This window comes from Heliangelus exortis, chromosome 13, assembly GCF_036169615.1.
Source record: "Heliangelus exortis chromosome 13, bHelExo1.hap1, whole genome shotgun sequence".
NCBI classification, from domain to species: Eukaryota; Metazoa; Chordata; class Aves; order Apodiformes; family Trochilidae; genus Heliangelus; species Heliangelus exortis.
This window is the reverse complement of record NC_092434.1, coordinates 11,290,852-11,297,620: the sequence shown is the minus strand read 5'-3', so window position 1 is coordinate 11,297,620 and position 6,769 is coordinate 11,290,852. Positions and strand designations below refer to the sequence as shown.

The 6,769-nt window shown below is 38.7% G+C and overlaps 1 long non-coding RNA gene across 1 annotated transcript; it reads right to left on the bottom strand.

Annotated features, from left to right (window-relative positions):
* Positions 1-2,616: 2,616 nt before the first annotated feature.
* LOC139801821 (uncharacterized) lies at positions 2,617-6,636 on the bottom strand. Its single transcript, XR_011728337.1, has 2 exons — positions 6,415-6,636; positions 2,617-2,663 (listed from the first exon to the last, which is right to left on the bottom strand). It is a non-coding gene; the product is annotated as an uncharacterized lncRNA (long non-coding RNA).
* Between the last annotated feature and the right edge of the window lie 133 nt (positions 6,637-6,769).

Genomic DNA, 6,769 nt, shown 5'->3' with positions numbered 1-6,769 from the left:
GAAGAGAAGAAAGGAAGACCTTTCCAATATCTTGCTGGTATGCTGGGTTGTGTGTCCAACATAATACAGATAATTGAAATGTCAATGATAATACAGATGATTGAATTTAAAAGATTCCTCTTCCCTATTTCACTTGCAATTCAGACTTCAGCTGGAGACTTTGTAGGTGTCCCAAGAAAAGGATAAGTACAGTGCTCTACTAAAAAACTTACAAAAATACATAGCTGAGGCAAAGTTCTTCAGAGCAGCAGCTTAGTACTGCAAATAGCCTCAAATGAGAATGAGGGAAGGTAGCCTTTACTTTAGGGAAAGTTTGATAAAATGATCTTAAATCTCCTAATCTTCTACACAAGCTATGTGACTATTGAAGCAATCTTTGAAGACTCTAAGTCTAAAATCTTAAGTATTACTGTTTTTAACAAACCATTTCAGTTCTTATTCAGGCCTTTTTTCCCCCACTTCAAATTACAAAAAAAGTCATTAAATAGCACAGGAATAGATTCTATTTTCTCACCTTCCCAAAACTCATGAGAAGTCAGAAATGAGTCACTATTCAAGTGAAGGAGTATGACAACAAGTTAACAGCTACTTTTCACATTTCACCAGCATACAAAGGTAATAGATACATGAACAAAACTTCTGCTTTTAATAGTAGAGAGGATCTGCAAGACAATTGGAGTACTTATCTACATTAAGTCACATATTGGTCCTTAAGGATAAGAGGTTTTTGGTAGCTGGAAGGCAGACACCTCATGTGTTCAGATACTCTGTCGACATTATTAATTCAGTGACAAATAAAAAGCTATTCCCATTTTAACTTGTTAGTCAAACATGTTTCAAATTGGCAAAGCTTAGACATAAATTTGGTAAAGCTCCAAACTTCCAGTTCTGTTGAAATCAACAGCAAAATTCAGATCAACTGGAGGAAGACCGGAGGTAAAGTTAAGTCACCTAGAAGGCTAAACAAACTCAAAAATCTATATATGAAGACAGGTACACCCTTTAGCACACAGTTTTAAAATAGCACTTCTACATTGGTCAATAAATGCTGTACCCATCTTGTAAAATTGTTTAATTCTGGAAAGCTCTAAATGTGACAATCCTCTACAGTTATCTGAATACAAAGCTCTATCTTGTACATGAAATTTTCAACAGATGATTTCACTCCAAATTAGCATATAACTCTAGACATAAAAATTTTAGCTAAATACAGGAAGAAAGGAAATGCAGATACTTTCATAATTTAATGTGAAGCATACTCATTATTTTAGTCTTTGTATTCATACAAGTGACTAGTGAAATATTTCATGTAAGCTATTTTGTTTGACACTGAGACACAAGTAGAAAAGCAGAGACAATGAAAAATATTAATAGAAATCTGATATTTAACAGTTTCTAAAATTCCTTACGTAATTCCTAAACACTGACTATAAAAGTGCTTATCTAGAAATAATTGGACTCCTGGCTGTACTACGATCAAGGTAGGCTACTGAATAGTTGTGTCTTCTTCTATGTAATAAATAAGCTATTGGCTGAATAGCTGTTTGCCTCTACAGAATACTTTATTTGCATTTTATACATGTCCTAGCTTCAAAATACTACAAAAAAACCTTGTAATCCACATCTTTACTGCCTCCTTTCTTCTTCCCCCAATTCCCATTTTCCCTTGTTTCCCTCACCCATATAAGTATTTCCTTCTCCAGCATACCTACAAACATATGCACATTCAGTCTTTCCCTCAAAAACCTCATAATACCCTAAGGTAGATCTGGCAATACAAAGAAGACTTCTACACACTATCTCAAGTTCTGTGGCCCAGAAGACAATTATTATGCATCTGTATTGTAATTGCATCTGGGACGAATTAAATCCCATATGACTATTTCACAATCAGCTAAACACAATTCTGAGAAATAAGTCTTCTTTCCTAAGTAAATATTAAATTACTGCTGTTCGTCCCCAGTTATGTTCTGCAATGGTTTCTTTCATCCTTGCCTAAATCTTTCGACAGCCTGTTCAGTGCTACAGAGCTACCACTCTGCACAGTTACTACTTTCTCACACTCAGAGGGCCTGGCCTATTTGTAACAGTTGCAACAAGCTACAGAAAAACACAAATAGATGCAGGATATAGCATCAGTATCTTTACATTTATGTGACAAGAAAATGTCTGTGTTACTTTGAAATGAAGCCTTTGTTGAAAAGTCCTTCAGTTAAAGAACAGGCAAAATAGTAAATAGTAAAATAATATAATAAAGAGAGTAGCAAACCATGGTTTTCTTCAGAGAAGGTTTGCACTGTTTATACAAATGAAACAGAACTAATAGGACAGATTGGTAAAAGCATATAGTTCAAGAATACATAAACTTGCATGAAAGTTCTAAAAAGCTGCATAAAGTTGCATCCAAATTTTACACATGAAAATCTAACATGTATAAATCCAACTTTTAGAGAGAGTGGGGTTTTGTAGCCATTTTACAGAATGTACCCTTTGTTTTAAGAATTCCTTTGTTTCTCACTCCACAGTTTAGGAGCTGCTGTACAACAAGCAGGACATCTGATAATGTACATAAAGTGAACTTAAATTGTTAGTAAAATTTTAAAATTGGGTACTTACAGCTCAGGCACTCACTTTGTTTCAAATGCTACTGGATTTGCTGCACACTGGGGAAAAAAAAAATCTTACATAAGAATAATGAATGCAAGTGTAACTCAGCTATATTACAAAACATAACAGCCAAAAGAGTTGTACAAGGCCTCTTCACACCATGTCAAGGATACTCAGTAGCACTGATATCTTTTTTTTTTTTTTTTTTTTTTTTTAAGGAAACTAGAGTTCATTCAGGAATTTAAATAATTGAGAGACCAAAACAGAGCTGGCTGGATTTCTTTTTCAACATTGATTTTGAGATTTTTGCTTTTTCTTTCAGGTGTCTATTTGATTGAAAGCATTTTGTTGTAGCTTGCCACTTTTAAAATTAAAATTATTTAAAGTCTTAAAATTCTTTAATCAAAAATTATACATGACTTGTGAATAAATTTATTGTATTATTCACTCCTTGCTCTCTTTGCCAGTTCACAATGTAGCATTTCTCACTGGGTAACTCAAACCTTTCCAGGTTTGTTTCCAGCTGAAAACTTCCCACAAACATCCTCAGGTCTTAAAGAGAGACATTTAAAAGGTGTTAATACACATTTCTAAACAGCCACTTTTTTAATTATTTCAAAGCTGAAGCTTTGATTTCTTATTCAAAGTAATGTTCACAACACCTTCATTATTGACTTTCATACAACATACTTATAACTAACCCTATGAGAAAGATAGTGACAAAAGTTATACACAACACTCTAAGTCTGGCTGAATCCCACAGAGGCTTAAGGAAGAGTTAAAAGATAAATTGCCAGACATCAGAGACAATTGGAAGGCACCATTAGGGACCTTTTAGGCAGTAAATTCATGCCAGGCCAACAGCACCTCGGTTACCATATCAGCAATATCATAGAGTGCAGAGATTATCTAAGTAACCTAAATCTGAATGCAGATGTAGCAAAACTGGGGCCAATGGGGGATCAGAAGTTAGGGGTGGGGTTTTTCTGGGGAGGAGACGGGGATGGAAAAACAGAGGAGTAAGGACAGTAAAAATGAGGGCTAGAAGAGGGCAAAAAGGAATGTGGTATGCAACTCATATTACTGCTGCTGCACAGAGGTACTTTTCAGGCAGCCCTGGGTTTCATCACCACAGCTGAGGCAGGACAATAAACCAGACCTGTTGTTCTGACCATATTGCAAAACTCAAGCCTGCTTCCCTGGTCAGGAGAATTAGGGGTAGGAGTAGGCAGGGTGCTCTTCCAGACCAGCAGGAGACTAGATGGCTGGCATAGAATAACCCGGTAATTGTACCTTCTACACCTGCCAACACAGGCACAGCAGTTTTAAGTTAAAATTTGACTGTACAGTACTAGAATGAAGCAGGAGTCAGAGTTGCCTTCTCGTATTTTCATGTAAAAATCATGTTAAACACAACATAACTTGATAAATAAACTTGAAGAGGGTTTATATTTCTTCTGTAGTAACATGAATCTAATCTCTTCCCAATTCTACAAAGATAAACAGAACCAATGCTTGTCTTATTTCTAAGAAAGCATTGCAAAATGCTTAATCTTAAAGAGGAAACGTGATTTATTTTGTGTAAGGAATGCAAAAATGGTCTGAACAGATCTTTGTGCCTCTGTAAGGCCAAAACAATACCTCTGGAAGCTGAGAATTGTGCAGTCTATTTAAAACCAAGCAAATAAAACCTCAAATAACAACCACTTTTCAACATTCTGTGTGATAATAATAGAATTAGAAACCAACTGAAAAAGCTCTTATTTGGTTGAGGAGGGAAAAAACAAAATGGAAAAACCCAATCTAGAAAACTGTGTAAGTGTTAACAAAAGAAAGTGGGAGAGAATGCAACATTTCAGCTGCATGCCTGATGTGTTCTGTCAGTACAGGTCACAAGCTGATGATAAAAGCAGGAAGAATATCCTTGATGTTCACCTGCATTTTAATTTAATAAAAAGGTAATCAGCCAAGCTTATGATTCTTTCATGCCACTTGAAAATAAAATATGAAGTTTCATCCCAGAGAACTTTTCTTGTTATTGCTTAGTTTTTTGTATAAGACATAGAATAGGCCTGCAGTAACAAGGATGTTTTGGCAAGGGAGAAGTAAGTATACAAACACCACTCCTAAACTACCTCCTAAGTCTGGTCTCAAGCTGATACACCAAGCTCACCTGCCTACCCAGCTCATTCCTACTATCCATCAATCTGCTGGCTCATATTCTGGCTTGATTTGCAAACAAACCACTCAGCTCACAGGAGAGCTAAGTCTGGGCTGAATCATGCTTTTGCTGAACTTCATTCCTACAGGCAGAGATATGAATGGCACTCCACTGGTTTGAGCTACCTCACCTCAGATGTTTAGAATTTTTTTTTTTTTTTTCCGACACACATAAACGCTATCCTATGGTATTTTAAATGCTACTTATATCAATCCTGCTGATTCTGCTTTACTCCTAAAATCATAAGACTGACTTTAACGACAAAAAGGTGCTCTTCCAGATACTCCTTTTCCACAATAAAATTGTGGAGGACTAAAAAAAAAGAAAAATTTACTGAAAAACACATCAATCTGTAAGTGAACACAAGCTAAAATAGGCAAGCCAGGTACACATGCCAGTTAGTTCTTAGAGTAGCTAAACTAAGCTTTGCCTTCATAAATAAAAGACAAAGCCAAGTACTGTAAAACAGACGTAAACCAAATTGTGAAGCCTTAGGGGCTTTAGTCATATTTTAAATCATGCAGTTACCAAAGGCTGTACAACCTCCAAAAATACCAAAGAAACAGACATTTCCCTATAATTTTTCTTTTCCATCATGCACATCTCTGAACCAGATTAATAGTTACAGTTCACAGGACCGTCTCTCTAGTTGCTGTTCTCCGCCCTTCCACTGTTTTTCTACCTCTAAAACTCGTCTCCATGTTCCTTTGAAGCTCTTGACTGCTGCCACACCTGCAACTCCAGAAGCAGATATTACTATCTTCTCCTGAAACCGATTATGCTGGCCTGAATAAACACAATGATGGAATTTAAGGCTCCATAAGCACCAGTCTAAGGAGCACAGAACCCAGGAGCAGATTGCATTTCCCAATATAGCCATTGCAACCCTAAACTGTGCCAAAGAATTATGGATGAAGAGCCTCCCTACAGACAATTAAGTAAGAAGCCCTCAAGCACTCTGATCTATTCCCTTCAGGCAAGAGGCCTATCCAAGTTTCCACCCCACAAATCCATTAATCACATGAAAGGGCCTTTTCCACTGTCTTTCTCATGGCAGGTTGCTAACCTGTTCCTGGCAGACTCTCCTCAGGGCTCAGCCTTGTTCAAGTCTTTCTCAGGGAGCACCCTCCCCCAGACACACTGAGCTTACCCACAAAGAGACAATAAAACAATTTATATTTTTCCTCTCTGAACGTACAGAAACCCAGTCCTATCTTCCTCAGCCAGGCACCTGCTACAGCTTCTAAAGCTTTCCAGCAGCCCCTTTCTAATAAGGGGCTAATGACCAAGAGACCACACCTGAGGAAAGGCTCAGTTACCATTCTCATGATTCAGAGACAAGCCTCTTATTAAACACAGCTGGGGTTTTTATTTGCCTGCTGAAAGAGCAATCTTGCTTGAGGGCCTTGGGGCCCCTGCACCACACAAGAACACTTTGCTGCTCTAAATCACTTCAGGCCTAGCATAGCAACTGGTGCTTTTTTTAAGATCCCAGAAATGGAGCAAAACACAAAAATGGAGCAGATGGGTACCAACGCTATTTATAACTACTGAAATCTTAGCAATATGTCCCTGAAGAAAATTACATTGATGCTTGAGGTTAGGCAGCAGGCTTGGTGCAGGGCCGTCCCTTGCCTCACGAACTCCAGGGACGTACTTCAGGATTAAGGCGAAATGGCCAAAGGCAGAGGGCCCCGAGGGAGCACGCACAGCGGCAGGGGAATTGAAGGCTTCAAAACGACAGCAGGGAATCTAAGGACACCGGTTTCACCAGAGCTGCTCCCCTCCCTGCCGGGTGGCGGGATCGCCTCCCGCCCCTTCCCTCACAGCCGCCCCTCGCCTTTTCCCTCACAGCCTCTTCCCGCCTCCCCCACGCGGCCGTTGAGGGCGGTGCCGCGAGCCCCTGTGCCACAGCGCCCCCTGCCGCGCCGCGCCGGAATT